Here is a 16,475-nt window from a genome sequence, read left to right as displayed (position 1 = left end):
CCTCAAACCTGTAGGATCCCGAGTTAAAAGAAAATCAAATATCAATGGCTTCTTTTCTTTGAAAGACCAAGATGTTCTTTCACACTTGGAATCCTGATTATAGGATAAATCCATCAAATCAATGGAAACAACTTAAGAAATGGACAGAGGGATATTTCATTCGTATATATACATTTTGCATTGTTGCAATAATAGAGTTACATTTAAAAAAATTAGAACTTTTTGAAATTTCATAGCTATTAAAGACTTTGTTCTGCATGCACTCCCTTTGGTTTACCAAATCAAACTCACTCTTTAATGGGTATTTCTAGCATTCAGTGCTAGTAACAACAATTTTTTTAAATTCTTATTTTTCCCAGGTCAAAGAACAAGGGCAGAGGTCATAGAGAGGTCAAGTCTAATCTACCTAGGGATGTGGCAGCCTTAACTATGGATGTTCAAGCCAGACATTGCCAGCAGAACCACATCTCTTCATCCATAGGTGAGTTTTTACTAGTAATCACAGAGACTTGAGGATATCAAAGGAAATTCTTCATTAAGAACCAAAGTTATAAATTCCTATCTTGGGTTCATTACTTTGAATTTTTGAGCCAAATCGTATGTATAGATTGGACCGTGTTCAATTCTGTGATCTTTAGATGATGCAGCCTACAGCTGAAGAGAAACAGATACAACACCAACATCTTATCCTCTCTGAAGCCCAACTGAGAGCCCCTGGAGTTAGAACATTTCAAGACAAGAAAAAGTCATCCTTCTTCTGAACAAAGACTGTAGAGGCTATACAAACATTCAACTTTATTTATTTTGCTTTTTATTTTTGTTTTGTGAGGAAAATGTGCCCTGAGCTAACATATGACAATCCTCTTCTTTTTGCTGAGGAAGACTGGCCATGGTCTAACATCCATGCCCATCTTCCTCCACTTTATATGGGACACCGCCACAGCATGGCTTGACAAGCAGTGCGTCGGTGAGTGCCCGGGATCCGAACCTGCGAACCTCAGGCCGCCGCCAACCCCGGGCCGCCACAGCTGAGCATGCACAATTAACCGCTTGCGCCACCGGGCCAGCCCAAACATTCAACTTTAAATTGTTAACGTGACTTGTTAGAATGTGATGCAGCAAGCATAATACCTTCTAAGTTTCATGATTTTTCTCCAGAATACTGAGATGCTTGAGCTTGAAGTCAAGTTTCCCCATAAATGTATTTATTGAGATAAAATTAACTTCCCTATAAAATAATTCCCATAAAATTGTTACAAATATATCATAGTCTCTGACTAAAAGGGAACAAAGCAAATTGAGCAGTTGAATAGCAGTGTAATAAATTCCATACAAGGATCTTACTGCAGCATTATGTATAATAGTGAAACTGGAAATAACCCCATTTCTATCAAAGAAGAAATAAACAGATCGTGGTATTCCTGTTCTTTGGAGTAGCTCCAAAACTTCTAAAAAGCTAAATTAGAGTGACGTGCACTGATAAGGAGAGACGTCTGTGATATGTGTTTTGGGAAACAGCAAGTTGCAAAACGATGTAGTTATGTAATTTATGTTAAAAAAACTTTATGTGTATTTATAAATTCATTGGAAATGTCCAGAAGAATAAGCTGCAACCTCTTAATAATAGTTCCTTCTGAGTAGGGGAGTGAGTTTGCAGGGAAGGGGATGGAAGGGGAAGGTTTCACTTTACATAGATCTGTGTAATTTGACTTTTTTTACAAAGTATATAATTCTTTCATAATTAGAAAAATGAGTGATGTGACCGTTTGGTGCAGGGCAACAGTATTATGTTCACCAGTCTCTGTACTGTATGTTACTGCACAGCATGGACTGTAGGAGAAAGCCCAGAGGAGCAATGAAGACAAAAAGACATGACACCTACAAAAAGTCAGTGGAGTATTTCTACATAAGAAACCTTCCGGGCTAGTGACGGTCAGTATCTTCCACTGCTCCAGCTCTCACCATGAACCTAGACCCTGCCCAGCGTAGGCCAGACGACCACGCCCTGCTACTCCACACCCCACCCAGGGCCTGTTTGTGCAGGGTGACTGCCAACAATCAGACAATGGACTCAGGATGGGGCGTGTGCCTTTGGGAATCCTAGCAGAGAGGGACAAAGTGGAACACTAGCTAAGTGCACACACCTGAGAGGCGGAGATCCAGGAGGAGGCTCAGAATGTACCAAGAAACTGTGTGAAGTGAACGAAGCTACTCGACCTCTCTGAGCCTCAGTGTCCTCCTCTGTAAAATGGGGATCACAGGCCTACTTCACAGAGCTGTTGGGGAAGATACATAAAAGTGCCTGTGACAGCCAGTGTCCACATTATTAACAAAGTCATATCCGACTTCAAAATAATCAATGAAAAGAATAATGTTAATGAGACCAAAGACAAGAGGCCCAGCTTCGTAACAGCCCCAGCAGCATGAGAATGAGAGGAGCTCCAAGTATCCAAGTAAGCAGGGCTCTTCACAGCTCCACTGGAGACGGTGAACACGGGCTACACCAGGATAAGTGGGTGTTGTGTAGTGACTCGTTTAGAGATCGTGGGTCCCTAAAGACACTGAAATACAGTTACATACAGTGGCTCCTAGGAGACAACTACAAAGCAACCAATGCAACAGATAGGAATGGGAAGGGGCCGAGCAGAAGAGGGTCAGAGCCACAAAATCTGATGGAAGACACTGAAGCACAAGCGCCCAGCTATGTCAACAGCTGCTGTGGCTGCGCCAGGAGATCAAACGTCTGAGGTAGCCATTGTGGGGACTGCTGGGAGCACAGTGGTCACTGCGGCCACACCCCAACAGCAGTGCATCGGAGCACACAGACCCCGAGACTTTCCTCTCCATTAATCCCGGTTTCAAGATGATGAAAATGGTCATGTTACAATGTCTTTTTCCAACCTTTGTGGACGAGTGTCATCAGAACACCCTGAAGAGGGCACAGGCCAGAATAGTATGGAACACTGGGGACTGGGGTGGCGGCGCTGCACCTGACTACATGGATTATCACCTGGGCCTATTGAACACGAGAGAAGAACCCAAGGATGTGGTCTAATGAGAATTCCCTGTCTTGTCACATTCAGAGACACTACAGTTTCTCATCCTTTCTCTACAAAAATGTTAAAGAATTCATGTGTCATTAATTCATAAAGAAGCAAATTCTTGGCAAAGTGACAGGGTCCAGTTTCCGTGACCAAGTTTTTCACTTGCTTTGATAATATCCCACATTGAGGAATCGGAAGGATAACGTATCGAGATGTGTAATATAAACAAGGACTTTTCTTCATGTAGATCAAAGCCCAGATTTTTAGGGATGACGTAAATCATGAAAGCTGCTAACCATTCCTCCACAGGTTTCAATAAGACTTTTAACTTAATTTACTAATCTCAGGAAAAGAGAATTTGGCAATTCAAGGTTTTTGTTTCTGCATTCAAGTGTACGGTACAGGCAAGAGAATGACCAGAAGAAAATTAACAGGCAGGTCTTGCTTGCATTTTATCTTTTGCAAATAAGCAGCATATTTTATGCTCTGTTCTTTTCACTACTCTAATCAATTTTTAAAGAATACCATACATCTGATTATCCCTAGGCATGTTTATCTGGGAACCTTGCCGGAATCCAAAGCAGAGATGTTAAAACTGATGGGTTTCAAATGCTGCCCAAGTGCTCTCTACCTTGAACATCCCTCTCCCAAAGCTGGACCACCGTTCTCTTCCTGAGGGATCTGAGTTGCCACCCATGTCCCTAAGAGACTGGTCGGCCACTCAGGCCTGAGCTGAGATTAGGTGATCAACATAAAGGGCAAAATGCTTAAGCTATTCTCATCTTAAGGTTGCTGTTTCGGAGGCCTCTGCACTGGAATGGGTTGGTGAAAACTGCCTACTAGATACTTGCCTGGGAAATGGGATTTTATCCTCCACTCTTAGCCGATCCCGGGGAAACCAATGATTAACCTCACAGATACCTCAACTTCCACATCTGCAAAAAAGGCAAGCAACAGCCAATGTTACCACCCTGCAAAGCTCTTAAGTTGTGCTTGCAAGAGGGGCCACAAGGGCGAATGTCTCCCAAAAGCTGATGAAATGATAGTACTTTGGTTGGAGAAGGCAGAGAACAGCAGGCAAAGTGGAAAGTTTCTGGGATGTCAAGCCAGTTCCCATAAGCAGTTTAGAGAAGCACCTGGCCCTGGACTAGGTAGGAGGCTGTGGTAAGACCCACAGGCATGCAGGTAGGAGGAGGAATCAAGCAACGGAGGGAGGCGGTGAGGAAGAGGTGCGAGTACGGCTTCAATTTTGGACAAAAGTAGTTGCACGCTGCAGGCCCCAGCTGCCCATGCAGCCGCCACCCCTTCGTAACACCGTGGTCCCTCTCGTCCCATCACATCCCTCTGGAACTCAGTCCACACAGAGCAGGTGTAGGACCAGAGTCCTAAGTCAACGGCGGGTTGGCCCTCGGCCAAGCTCACACCGCCCTGCTCCTCCCCACAGGGCTAGGCATCATCCCGTGCCCAGAGCATCCTTTGAGTTGTAGTCCTGCAGCCATGCAGGCTGCCAGCTGGGAGCGGTTAAGAGACAAAAGCTCCCAACATGCACAGCTAGGGGCCCCAACTCCCGCCTTGTCCCTCTGCCCCTGGGCCCCGACTTTCTGCTTCCATATCTCAAATGGAAATACCAGGTGCCTGGGATCCTGGAATTTGCCTTTTCAAGGCCACCTGTCCTACCATCCCCTCCATCCTTCTAGGCTGCCATGATCCTCCCTCTGGACCTCGTGGTCAGGGTCGCTGCAGGGACCCTCCCTTTGGACCCCACCCACCTGAAGGCCCCATACCTTGGTCAGGCGTCTTAGAAGGACTGCCCCGAGCCATGTCATTAAAAGGAGAAATCATTACAGTGGGCGTCCCCATTCCTGCATTATACAGACAGGAAAACCACGTGCACTGGTAAGTGACCCCTAAGCCACTTCAGGGGCCCACACGCACGCCCCTTCTCTGAGGCTGCACACAGGCTTGTGCACTGGACTTCCTTATCCCAGTCTGGACCTCTTGACCTCATTGACACAGGCCACAGCACTGAAACTTCCCGTTCGTCCTTCCCACAATGTTAGGCAAGTTCGTCGAGGAATGTAATATGCAATTTCTTGTCTACTATAGGGCTGGCTCCTGGGAACCAGTTTTACTATCCCTTTTTAAATATACCCTCAGAATCATAAAATAATGAAGCAAAATAAGTTTTTGCTGTGGAGGGTTATGGTGATAACTCTCTGAAGTCATTTTTCCATTTAGCTTTTCTGATTGACTCCAAATACTACAGCACCACACGCTTCTCAGGCTGGTGGATGCACAGCTCCACTTCTTTGCAGGGAGGACGCACAACAGAAGAATATCCGTGGCCAGACTTTCTGGAGCTTCAGTATTACTACAAGATTTGGAAGAAGCAAAGTTAGGTCATTTCCAAGGTAAGGAATTAAAAACTTAACACTAAGATGAGGTGGGAAAGTCATATGCCGTTAATAATTGTCAGTAATCTGTGCCTGAAATGTCAGACTTTCTCTGAGAATGAACTCTGAAATCCTATTTCCCATTGTTTTAAATAGGAAAAATTACAAGTCATAGCAAATCTATTGAAAAACCCTACCAATTTCCTAAGTCACGTTATGGCACCTAGACATAAATTATGAACATCATTGCTCCTCGTTTTCTTCCTCATTCAACCCAGTCCCACAAGTCTTGAGTTCATGCTGTGAACACGGCACTGTGCTAGGTGTTGAGGCCTTAGTGAGTATCATCGAAGGGGGTGGGCCTTGCTGGAAAATGATTGCATCATAAAAACTCAAAGCCATGCCACTTGCCAAATTGAGGCAAAAATGGAAAGACCCACGGTGCAGCACAAGGGTGAGGGCATTAATAGATACTTGGGAGCACGCTAATCCATCTAATGGTGTCATGAGTAAACGTGTTCCACTTTAAAACAATACACTGCTGTTAGTCTGAGATAATGAGTTAGTATCTTTGTGCATATATGCAGGATTTAAAATGTTTATTGATGTATAACATGTACATAAATATATGGAGAAGTCATCTATGTAAACCTCAAAGAATTATGACAAAGTGAACACACTTGTGTGACTAAAAACTAGCACCAGCTTCACTCAGGCCCCAACAATCCCTTTCACCCTCCTTCCTCCCCAATGATAACCAGTATCTTACCAGTGAACACTGTGTATCAAATTTGTCTTCTTACACAAGTGTTTTATTACAGAACAATTTAAACAATATACAAAATAAACAAAATAGCATAGTAGGCCTGTCACCCATCTTCAACTACTAATCATCTGCCATTTTTGTTTCATCCACACTCCATTCCATTCCCACCTCACGTTATTATTCTTTTAGTCTTTTGTGTGTGGGGGTGGGGTAAGATGTATGCACACTGAAAGGCAGAAATAAGAACAGTATAGTTTTGGCAAATAAACATTCCCATATAACATTCACCCCTTTAAGAATAGGATATTTCCATCAACCCCAGAAAACTCCTTCCTGTTCCTTCCCAGGCAATTTTTTCCTACCCCTGAAGCAACCACTTCTCTGTATTTTTCACCATAGGTTCATCTTGGCTGAAATTGGCCCACGTGTATTGTGTTCTCTCCACCTTGCCTCCCTCGGCACGAGGATGGTGAGGCTCACACAGCATGTGTGTGTCAGCGTTTGCTCATCTGAACAGCTGAGGGCATTCTGCTCTGCCGGTGCCCCGCAGTAGGCTCATCTTCCTCCTGGGGACGTGCAGGTCATCTCCTGCTAAAATTCTTGTATAAACGCTTTTTGTATGCTGTTTAATTCCTTTATTAGCATTTAAGAGACTCACCTTTGCAGTTTTTAGTGGTTGGTCCAGATTACAATATGCATCTTTAATATATCACAGTCTACCTTGACTTAATAGTGCACCAGTTTATTCAATGTAAAATATGGAAGTCTTACTACAGAACAGTTGCATTTACCTCTGTCTGTCCTTTGTGCTATTGTTGTCATAAAATTTACATCTACCCATGTTATAAATCCCACAATACAGTGTTATAATTTTTGCTTTAAATAGTCATAAGTCTTTTAAAGAATTTAAGAGAAAAAAGTTAATTATTTGGAGGGAGATGCTTTGAGGCTCTGCAAAGGTACTGTTTCTTCTTTAAGTTTCACCAACAGTTTTTGCATTCATCAGTCAGTCTTGCCCACAGTAATTATTACTGTAGCGTTCTAGTGGCGATTTTCTATTTCATGCTATCCAGCCACATTTATTATTTGGAATTCCGTGAGGAAGATGCCTCCCCTTCCTTCTTCCTTTCTTTCTCTCTTTCTTTTTTTCCCCTTTTTTTCTTTCTTTCTTCCTTTCTTATTTAATCTTTTTTATATCAGTATAGACTCATGGATATTTATTTTATTCTCTGGGTAATAATCCAATGCTACTGTTATTTATTTTGTTGCTCACAGTTTTCTAGCTTGAGCCACTGGGATGTCTTTCAGATTGATTCCTTTTGACACATCTCATCATTTTCTGTGTTTTTTTAAAGCACTTTCTTACTTTCTGGCACTAGAAGATGCTCCAGGCTCACCTTGTATTTTCCATCTCAAGCTTTAGAATCAGCCATTTCTCCAAGAAAACCTGGTTCTTTTTATTGTAGAATTATATTTAGAAACCAAGATCAGGGAGCTAGGTATGCTCATTGATACTCGAGTGTCATTGCTTCTAGACTCTCTCAGCAGAGCTTGGAAATGTATGTATGAATATAAAATCAGGTATACACATTTATCTATAGATCTTTCAATCTATATAGCAATCTATCTTTCTATTTGGATAGATATATTAAAAGAGACATGGATTCATACTGATATTTCCAACTCCAATCCAGCACCACAGAATTTATTCTAGCCTTTTCCTTTTGTTTATTCGTCACTTCTTTCACCAACAGTGAGAAACTTAACTCCAGATATTTGCAATATTTACTAATGTGTCAACTAGTTTCAGAATTACTAATCCATACCCTTATGAAAACAAATTTACCACCTAGAGTACAGTGTTTGTGTCCAGTACTTTAATTCTACAGTATCCCATCAAAACACTGTCTTCCAAAGTTACTTAGGTTAGGACCTTCCATCCGCAGCCCTTCAGCGTGGTTATGTCACATACTTGTAATACAGTGAGATTCATTTGTCACTGCATTCCATCTGAGTTCCTCAGCATCCTGATGGATTTGTAAAATTTGCAGAGTAAAATTCACTCTTTTTGATGTACAGTTTTACGGGCTTTGACAAATTTATGGAAGTGTATCCACCTCCACAATACCATACCGAGCTGTTGTTTTCACCCCCAAAATTCTTTCATACTGTCTCTTTGTAGTCAACCCCTTCCCCCACTCCATCTCTTGGCAACCACTGATCATTTTCCATCCCTTTAACTCTGACTTTTATAGAAAGTCATATAAATGGAATCATAGTACATAGCCTTTTGAATCTGGCCTCCTTCACTTAGAGAAATGCATCCAAGATTCATCCATCTTGTTGTGTGAATCAAGAGTTTATCCTTTTTACTGCCAAGTAGTATTCTAATGTCCCAGTGCACCACAGTCTCTTTCTCCATTCACCTGATGAAGGACATTTAGTTTATTTCCAGCTTTTGACAATTATGAATAAAATGGCTATCAATATTCGTACAAAGATTTTTGTTTAAACATTAGTTTTCAATTTGCTTCAGTAAATCCTTAGGAGTGGGATATCTGAGTCAAATAATAAGTGTAGGTTTAACTTTATAAGAACCTGCTACACTGTTTTCCGAATGCAACTATCATGTTGCATTCCCAGTTCTAGTTGTTTCTAGTCCTTACCAGCACTTGGTATTTTCAATTTTATTGGTATTCGCAATTTTATTTTTTATTTTAGCCAACTAATAGGTGCCCGGTATCTTATTGAGGTTTCTGCTTCCTTTTTGAAAGTGAGTTCTGCTAAATATAGAATCCTGTGTTGACTTTTGGGTTTTCTTTCTGCACTTGAAAGATGTCATTTTGTTGTTGATTTGTCTCTTTTGTTTTTGATAATATATCATTCATCATTCACATTATTTCTCCCTGTATGTAGTGTCTTCCCCAGTATTTCCTTGACTGCTTTCAAGTTTTTCTTTTTATCTTTGGATTTTAGCAGCTTGACTATCATGTGCCTATGTATGGTTTTATTTTGTATTTTATTTTGTGAGGTTGCTGACTTTCTTCGATCTAAAATTTTAGATTTTCCACCAAATTTTGGAAGTTTTATGCTATTACTTGTTGATTTGCCTTTCTGCCTCATTTAATTTTTCTGTCTCTCCCCTCTCTGTTGGGGACTCAATCATCTCACATGTAAGGCTCTCTTCATTTTTCTTCAAAATTTTTACCTTCTTTTCTTCAGGTTAGATAATTTCTATTGCTCTATCTTCATGTTTCTTCTACTATTTCTAATCAACTGGTAAACTCAAAAGTATTTTTTTATTTCATCTTTCTATTTGGTTCTTTTTTGTAATTTCCATTTCTATGCTGAGTTTCAACATCTGTTAATTCATTATGAAAATATTTTTCTTTACCATCATGATCATCTTTATAATCGCTGATTTCTTATCCTTGTCTGCTAATTGCAACACCTTTGGGATAGTTTCTAGTGCCTGCTTTGGGTCATATACGGATTACAATTTCCTATTACTTCAAATCTCATGATTTTTTAAATTGTGTACTGGAAACCATGAGTCATAGTTATAGAGACTCTGGATTCTATTGTATTCCTTTGAAGAGTGTTGTTATTTTTCTAGCAGGGAGTTAACTTGGCTGGACTGAAATTCCAATCTTCTCTCCTTTACAGTGGGCATAGTTGAAAGACTCATTCAGTTCTTTCATCTTCCAACTGCTGTTTTTACACTAGGCCCTCTGGGGCCTACCCTGCATGTGTGTTGTTCAAAGATCTGCAAATTTGATGTCTGTGTGCGGGAGACTTACACACATATTTTGAGATGTTTCCTCTTTATGGTTCCCTCCCTTCCAGAATTTCTCCCCTAACTTTCCAGCTACTCTTCCAGCCCCAAAATACATCCTCTAACATTACAAGTAAGACTGTAGTTTTTCCCCTGTCTGGGCCATGTACAGATTTTGGAATGCTTTGAAGAAAAAGACTCGGGCTTGCAAATATCTCCTGGTGCAATTCTCATCATTCAAGGGAAGACTCCCTCTCAGTTCTGCTTGCTTTTGGAAGAGATTTATACATACACACTTATACACATTTATTGTATCTGTATTACATATAGATACATGATTCTATATAAATATATATATTTTATGCAGATTTTATCATTGTTATCTGTGAGAGTGTTAGTTCAACAAGCTACTCAACCATTACTGGAAGCCAGATCTCAGTTTTTTTCTTTTTTGGATTTTATACAAATGGAATTATAAAATATATAGTTTTTCGAATATAATTTCTTTTATGCAGCATTATCGTTGTGATATTCATCGATGTTGTTGCATGTAGCTAGTGTTTGTTCATTTGTTGAAAATAATAGTTTTAATGGTCATAAAATATTCATAACATAAAATTGACCATTTTAACCATTTTTAAATGTGCAGTTCAGTGACATTCAGTACATTCACATTATTGTGTAACCATAACCTCTAACCATCCACAGAACTATTTTCACCTTGCACTGAAACTCTGTGCCCATTATGCAACAACTCCCTGTTGTCCCTCCCTCTTGCACCAGTCTCCTTTCTGTTCCTATAAATTTGACTACTCTAAGTACCTTATATGAGTGGAATCACAATATTCTTCCTTTTGTGGCTGGCTTTATTTCACTTAGCATAAAGTGCTCAAGGTTCATCCATGTCACAGCATGTGTCAGAATTCCTTCCTTTTTAAGGGTAAATCGTATTCCACTGTCTGTATACACCACATTTTTTTTTTGTCAATTCATCTATTGATGGATACCTGGCTTGCTTCCAGCTTTTGGTTATTTTGAATAATGCTGTTAACAACACGAGTGTACATATGTCTTTCTTCCTCTCTCTTCAATTCTTTTAGGTGTATACCCATAAATGGTGTTCTGAGATTCATTTTTTCACATGTGGGAGAGTACTTCACACCTCCAACAAGCAATTCTTGGAATGCCAGCTGGTCATCAGATAATTCAACTCAATTTGATGCTGTCAACCCAAAGATACACCTGATTCCACAAGTTGAGGGCTCAGTCCTGTAAGACTGCACACCCACCCCAACCTCACCTCAACTTCAGGTGCCAGTTACAAGCCCAGGTTGTTACCTGTACTTCTGACTGTCTGGCTATAAACCAGAGTTTCCCGCAACCTCCTCCTTGGGCTTGATTAATCTGCTAGAGTGGCCCACAAAACTCAGAGAAACATTTACTAGATCACCAATTTATTATAAAAGGATATAACTCAAGAACAGCCTGATGGAAGTGGTGCATAGGGAAAGATATGTGAGAAGGGGCACAGAGCATTCATGCCATCTCCAGGTTCACCACTCTCCAAGCACTCCCTGTCATGGACAACCTGGAAGCTCTATGAACTTCCTTTTATTAGGATTTTTATGAAGGTTCCCTCACATAGGTATGATCAATTATTAACTCAGTTTTTAACCCCTCTCCCCCCTGTGATGGATAAGGGGTAGGGCTAAAAATTTCAACCTTTTAATCAGGGCTTGGTCTTTCTGGTTACCAGCCCCCATCCAGGAACCATCCAGGAGCTCACCCAGAGTTGTCTCAATAGAACAAATGATTCTCCTAGTGTTCTTATCACTTAGGAAATTACACGTGTTTTAGGAGCTCTGTGTCAGGGATGGAGTCAAAGACAAATATTAGAGCAAGAGATGCTCCTAGTGTCCTAGTGTCCTTATCGTTTAGGAAAGTACAAGGGTTTTAGTAGCTCTGTGCCAGGAATTGGAGGCAGAGACCAATAAATATATTTTCTATTATTTCAGAACCCATAAGTGGAATTGCTAGATCATATGGTAAATCTATTTTTAATTTTTGAAGGAATCGTCGTACTGTTTTCCACGGTTTTATGTTCTCACCATCAGAGCACAAGCGTTCCAATTTCTCAACATCCTTGCCAATCCTTGTTATTTTCTGATTTTGTGATAGTAACTATCCTAATGGGTGTGAAGAGGTATCTCATTGTGGTTTTATTTTGCATTTTCCTGATACTTAGTGATGTTGAGCATCTTTTCATGTGTGTACTGGCCATTTTATATCTTCTTTGGAGAAATGGCTATTCAAGTCCTTTTTGCATTTTTAAATTGTGTTTTTTTTAATTGTTGGGTTGTAGGAGTTCTTTATATATTCTAGCTATTAATCCCTTATCAGATATGTGATTTGCAAATATTTTCAACTGTTCTGTGGGTGACCTTTTTACTCTGTTGATAGTATCTTGTGATACAGAAAACTTTTGCATTTTGATGAAGTCCAATTTGTTATTTTGTTGTTCTTGTTGCCTATGGCTTTGGTGTCAGTTGAAAGAAATCATTGTTGGCAATGTCTTTTGGACCCAATGACATGCAGCTTTTACCCTGTGTTTTCTTCTAAAGATTTTATAGCTTCAACTCTAACATTTAGATCTTTGATCCATTTTGAGTTAATTTTTGTATGTGGTGTAGGGTAAGAGTCCAACCTCATTCTTTTGCATGTGGGTATCCAGTTTTCCCAGCACCATATTTAGAAAAACTTATCCTTTCTTCAGTGAATGGTCTTTGCACCCTTGTCAAAATTCATTTGACCATATATGCAAAGGTTTATTTCAGGGCTTTCTATGCTATTTCATTACTATATTGTGTGTATTTATGCCAGTACCGCACTGTTTTGTTTGCTTTGTAGTATGTTTTGAAATCAGAAATTGTGAGTTCTCTAACTTTGTTCTTCTTTTTCTAGATTGTTTTGGCTATTCAGGTCCCTTGATAGTTCATATGAATTTTAGGATATATTTTTCTATTTTTGCTAAAACATCATTGGAATTTTTAGCTCCTTGAGTAAGTTGGTTCTGAAGTATTTTACTCTTTTTGATGCTACTGTAAATAAAAATGTAAAGTTGTTAAATTTCTTTTTCAGATTACTTATTATTAATGTGTAGAAGAACAACTAATTTTTGCATATTTATTTTGTGTCCCACTACTCTGCAGAATATATTAGTTCTAACAATTTCTTTGTGGAATTTTTAATGGTTTCAACATATGAGATATTATGTGTGAAAAAATACAATGTCATTTCTTCCTTTCCAATTTGAATGCTATTTCTTTCTTTTTCTTGCCCAATTGCTTTGGCTAGATCTTCTAATACCATGTTGAATAGAAGGGGTGAAAGTGGATCTTCTTGCCTTGTTCCTGATCTTAGAGGAAATACTTTCACTCTTTCACACTTGAATACATTGTTCTCTGTGGATTTCTATATATGGCTTTTATTATGTTGAAGTAGTTTCCTTTCACTATGAGGGTTTTTTGGTGTTTTTAACATCAAATCATGTTTACTTTTTCAATCACTTTTTCTGCATCCATTGAGATGATCGTGTGTTTTTTTCCTTCATCCTGTTATTGTGGTTTATTACATTGATTCATTTTCATATATTGAAACATGTTGAATTCCAGGAATAAATCCCACTTAAAATGGGCCGGCTCCATGGCTTAGTGGTTAAGTGCACGTGCTCCAGTGCTGGCGGCCTGGGTTTGGATCCCAGGTGCGCACCGACGCACCGCTTCTCCGGCCATGCTGAGGCCACGTCTCACATAGAGTAACTAGAAGAATGTGCAGCTATGACATACAACTATCTACTGGGGATTTGGGGGGAAAATTAAGTAAATAAAAAAAATTATTTTAGAAAAATGATGCATAATCCTTTTAATATGCTGCTTAATTTGGTTTGTTATTATTTTATTGAGGATTTTTGTATCACTCTTCATCAAAGATATTGACCTGTAGTTTTCTTTTCTTTTAATCGATTTTGCTTTGATATCAGGGTAGTGCTAACCCCATAGAATGACTTTAGAAGTATTCTCTCCTCTTCAACTTTTGGAAAGCGTTTGAAAAGAATTGGTGTTTGTTAATTAAAAAAAAGTCTTTGGGCCCAGGAATAAATTCAGCATAAAATAAATAAAAATAAATATTTTTTTTTAAATGTGAAAATGCTTTTTCCTAAAAAAATTAAAAATTAAGCAAGTATATCACTTATCACTTTATTTCTAGAAAATTTTTTTAACCTAATAGTAAGCATAAACAAATTGTTAGAATTAAAATGACTCAAGTGTTAATTTTCTTCATTGCAAATTTTCTGACGGAGGTATATGATGCCATTATGTGTGACATCTTTTATGAAAAAATGGTCATTTTTTGTAGTTTTTGAGAACATTATGAATTTTCCCAGTGGCATCTGACAATACTCTGATATGCAAACTTATCTTTTCAACATATAAGTCTTTACCAAATTAACAAACTCTGTCAGGTGCTAATTAATCAACTATTTTTCATGTGATTCAGGCTCTCCACCATCAACTTCCTTAACCATCAAGAAATTCTACAAATTCTGCAAGATTAACCATTTTACTTTACACTGTAGTTATCTCATGTGGTTTAAAGCATCCACAAATCATTGATAAACTGATCCTGCCTGAACTAAATCATGGTGAATTATAAAAGATTGTCTCTGTTAAGTGGGGAGGGATTTCAGGTGGAACTTAATGTTATAAGTGGTCAATTTATTACAGTGTATTGTTCTGTTATGTATTTCACTTCTTTTTTAAAAAAAAGTGATAGTTGAGGACACAGATAATAAAAAGTTGAGAAAATAAGGAACTGATATACTCTGTAAGCTTCAAATGTTTTGAAGCATAAGATGCAATAAGAACTAAAACTAACAGTTGGAAAGGTGGTAGAGAGGAGGGCGAAAGGGATAATTCGGCACATGTGTGTGGTGATGGGTTGTAATTAGTATTTGAGTGGTGAACGTGATGCAATCTATGCAGAAATAAAAGTATAATGATGTACACCTGAATTTTATAGAATGTTATAAACCAATGTTACTGCAATAAACAAAAAATTAAAAAAAAAATGAACTAAAACTAAGAAATGGCAGAGGAAATAGAGATAAGAGGATGAAATTGCAAAACTGAATCTATAATAATATCTCAGTGGCTAGCGTTGTGGTGCCAAGAAGGTGGTGAAGTCAAAGAATTCATAAAGATGATAATAAACAGACCGTAAAGAAATAATACTGAAATTTTTATAGAGAGAATTTTTACAGCGATATTGCAAATAGAGAAAAGGGAAGAGAAGTTGGAGAAAGAGACTATCTGCTTCTTAAATTATTTCCACTATAGAGAACAAAAAACCAATTTGCTGAAATATTTATTCCCCTCTATGACCCTATCTTTACCTGCAAAATCTCATCTCTAAGCCTCCTTTTCCATACTTGGGGAAGAGAGCAATTAAGCTCATCTGAAACCTCAACTGCCCAGCCTGTGAAATAAGGCCGGCCATCCAGTCTCACAAAGGAGACAACTGGAGGTAGGATTTTTGGCTCTGAATTCAGCTAAACATCTTCAAAGAATTGTATCTGACCTTCCTTACCCAGGGCTATTAGTGAAGGGCTGGCTGGCTTTCAGAGAAGAGCAATTCACAGTCAGTGGAGACATTTTCTGTTGAGCTCTCTAGAGAAGGCTGTGGGGCTTGTCAGTAAGAGTTGATTGCTATACGGGCTCCGATTTTTTATTTTATTCAGAGACTTATAAAGAAATTTACGTGATAAATATTACTTATTATCAAGAAAAAAGGTTGTCTATTCTCTGGTCATTTAAGCAAAATCCTCCTCTCAGGGCCCACCCATGGACAAAGCCCAGATTTAATCTCCAAGAGTCTGCCAGGCACTCTGTGGTCCGTGGGAAGTCCTCAAGTTGGCAGCCTGTTCCCTTGTGTCCTGTGCTGGTACTTAATCTTCCATCTCTTCAGAGTACAACTAGACAGAAGCTCAAAGCACTTGACATTGGAGAAATGTACTTTTCATTATCTTTAGACTTCTACACTTTTCCAAAAGACTTTCAGCATTTCCAGTAATTGTGAAACAATTTACCCAACACTAAGGTTATCACTATTAAAAATTAAAATAAATAAATTTTGAAAATGGAAAAAGTGATCTTTGCAATTTTGTACAGAATCTATATAATGAGTGCATGCTTAAAAAATGGAGGAAAGATAGCAAATTTAACTGTTTTGGTTAGCTAACACAGTAAGTACTATATTGTCTATATTATCAATTTTGAGATTATTTGTATTTAAAAATACTGCTTCAAACCCTTAAATCATTGTATGTGGTAGAGTCTGCCATCTGCTTTGGCTGAACAATTAAACACATGTCAGCCAAAATTCCTCCATTCCTGTATAATCTTATATGTGGGTGGTAAAGGTTAGTTCTTATAGATTGT

Source organism: Diceros bicornis (assembly GCF_020826845.1).
Source record: "Diceros bicornis minor isolate mBicDic1 chromosome 13 unlocalized genomic scaffold, mDicBic1.mat.cur SUPER_13_unloc_1, whole genome shotgun sequence".
Taxonomy (NCBI): domain Eukaryota; kingdom Metazoa; phylum Chordata; class Mammalia; order Perissodactyla; family Rhinocerotidae; genus Diceros; species Diceros bicornis.
The sequence above is the reverse complement of the archived record's forward strand: the minus strand, read 5'-3'. Positions refer to the sequence as shown.